The sequence below is a fragment of the Malurus melanocephalus genome, unplaced genomic scaffold, assembly GCF_030028575.1.
Source record: "Malurus melanocephalus ecotype Western Australia unplaced genomic scaffold, MMel_1.1 scaffold_3, whole genome shotgun sequence".
NCBI lineage: Eukaryota > Metazoa > Chordata > Aves > Passeriformes > Maluridae > Malurus > Malurus melanocephalus.
Window position 1 is genome coordinate 3,050,829 of NW_026623235.1, and position 3,199 is coordinate 3,054,027.

Sequence of the window (3,199 nt, forward strand, 5' to 3'; positions counted from 1 at the left end):
AAAAAAGCAGTGTTGTAAAATACAATGCATGCTACATGTGCAGAGTAATAGAAGAAGAAAACAATAATGCATCAGCCACAATCTGCAGGGCATTAATGCTGAATTTAGGATGGAGTCTCATCTACCAGCAGCAGAAGATATTTACCTAGACTGCCTGCCAATTCAATTGGCTGGATTTATTAGTTAGTGTGATCCGGTACTGTACAATAAATCACTCCCTGAACATCTGTTAATGACAATAAATAGATGAGTTAATTAGAAGCTTCTGGAACCTGGGATGTTTATGAATCGTTAAAATAAATATGAATATAGTATGACTTGAAGAATAAATACATTCTGGTGGTGAAAGGAAAATAGGATGTCCAGATCAGTCCTGCTCATTTGTTTTCAGCTACGCTGATACAATGTGAATGGCTTCYCCATCAACTTTATGGTGTTCCTGGAGTTTCTTGAACGTGTTCTGTCAGATACAAGATGAAGAACGTTGGAACAATACCATTATTTATACTCATTGCATCTTTCATAYAGAAATTTCACAAACATCTACTGTATATTTCATACCTCTGTGTGGGCGTAATATCTCACACAGGGAGCAGCCAGAGATACSGGAATGAACAAATAAGAGCCCCAGCAGGTGTTATAATTTACAATTTAAGGGAGAAAAATTGCAGTGTTCCGAGAGAGAATGACAGAAAGCAAAAGTTTTTGTACCCAGAGAGTCAGGATTGAGAGAGAGACTGCACCTTGTGATTTAGGAATGGACTAACTAATGCTGGAAAAGGGGCTTGTGATGTATTTCTGGTAATTATTATGTCTGTGCACTCCAAGCCCCAGATTTGCCTCAGAGAGCTCAGCTGTCTGTGCACGGAGGCAGTCATTTTGTAAAAGTTGCTACAGCTTGTTATAGAAGAGACAGGCTGGACTCCCTCGGGGGGACTTTGTTTTCTGATTTCTTCTCCTGCGGTCGAGAGGGAGAGAATGCAGCTGTGCTTTGTGTATGGATACAGGGAAACAACGAAGCTGTTAACAAGGGTCCAATTAAAAACAACCCAGAGCAGAGAGCTGGAAGGAAGAAAAAAGACAATATATTAGTCTCTGAGATTTCAAGAAATGAAGGAAGAGAGAAAAATATATGAGGGTTCAGGGTGTTAACTGGAGGAAAGAATTGGTCAGCAGTGAAAGGTGAACCAGAAAAGGCTCAGCAGTCAAGGAGAATAGGGAACAGAATAATAAACGATAAACAAGTTTTGGTTTTGGTTTTTTTTTTAAATCATTCTAATTCCCTTAAGAAAACCTCATTATCGTTTATGGCTCAGTTTCTTCTTTTTCAAAACAGCAAACTGGACTGACTAAACCACTCACAGATTCTGTGCTGATAGCCCAAGAAGTCCTGCAGAATGTCAGTCTCATTAAGCCAAACAGTTTTTTTGTCTTCGTGGTTTTTCAGTGTCACACACTTTGCAGCACTGCAGGTTTGCAGCCAAATCATTCTGCTGCAGATCCTSCCTGACCTTGTGCATGGCTCACTGCCCAGCATGGAGATACTACATCCAGGAGCAACCTTACTCATGCCATTACTTGATAGGGTTAATTGTTCCTGAGGGTACTCACAGCAATAATCTGGGACAGCCAGCCAGCAGTTCTGGCACGGTATGGGTACTTACAAAAGTCTAATCTCCTTCCAGGAACTCAGTAGGGGACCTCGAAAGTTTCTTGTTGCAGTCTTGACTTATAGTTGATTCAGAATGATCTTTTTGCCATGTTAGTTCCTCTGGGGCCAAAGACGCTACTGATTTGACTCTTCAGGGCGGATACTCTTTCAGRCTTCTTGGAAAAAGACTGAGGCAATTTTTCACTCTGTGAATTGACATCTACTTCAACAGGCAGGTTTTCAGAAAAAATTAAGAGAACACTTTTCTAGAATTCCTGGCTCCCCCTTTCCACCCTGACTTCTCTTTCAGCTCCCAAGAACACAAGCAGGGATGTTTTGGGAGGGTCCAAAACTGTGTCTCAGCCAGCATCATGCCTCCAATAGGGGCTGAATGTTGTTTCTCAGGAGTAGAATGAAAACTGACAAAACATCTTTTTGGTGCTTCCCCAAATGACTTTCCAACTTTCTGACAATTTATTAGGGAGTTTCTGACCCAAGAAAAATAYTTTGTTTTTAACAGCAATGAATTTCTGTTTCACTAATTTGTTCAATCTCTCCTTGAAACCACATAAGCTTTAAGCCTCCGATTTTTTGTGGCAAGGAGTTGCACAATTTGAACACATCTTATGAAAAATACTTTCATATGTCACTTTTTAATCTACTGCCCAAGAGCTGGCCTTTTTAATGCTTGAAAGTTTAAGCAGTCATTCCTTAGTCGTTCCTTCCCATGCCACTTGTGACTGAATAGACATCTGCGATATTTCTCCTCATTCATCTCTTTCCCAAGCTGAAGTGTCTTCTGCATCACAAACAGTACCACCTAATAGGAAAGATTTCAAGCTAGGTACACTTGAGAAAACCAGAGAGTCTTAGCTTTCTGATGGCTGTTCYTCAAGGAAGAGCATGGACAGGAAGGAACCTGGGAGAAAAGGTACAGGACAGGAACTCTGCATTCAGCTCTTTGTTTCCTATAGGCTCCATGGGTGCCTGAGTTGAAAGCCATTGCCCTTGAACATGTCTGGGCTTCTTGCCCATGGAATGATGGTGTATGTCCCAAGCTCTCCAGAGACTGGCATCATTAGCATTCACAACTCAACTGGCTACTGTGCTGATACTGTTGTAAGAGCCCAATACACAATAAATCCTAATTATAACTCAGCTGGAGGATTAGAATTGTATCCCCATACCCTAAAACTAAGGTGTAAATGATKATTKGAATAAKGTAGAATCACAGAACAGCCCAGGCTGGAAGAGACCTTGAAAGATCACTTAGTCAAACCTTTCAAGGAACAGGGAGCTTAAATGAGATTATCTAGCACCCTGTTCAATGAAAAACCTCCAGTAATGGGGACTCTACCACATCCCTGTAGAGGTTGTTCCACTGAATGATTGCTCTTTGTGTAAAAATGTCTTTTTTTGTGTTGACAAAAACAGAAAGTAACCTGCCAGTGCCACTTTTTCCTGTTGCCCYTTGTATTCTCCATGTGGCTCTCTGTGAAGAGACAGTGTCCTCTTGTAGCCACCCTTTAAATACTRGAATACAGTGAT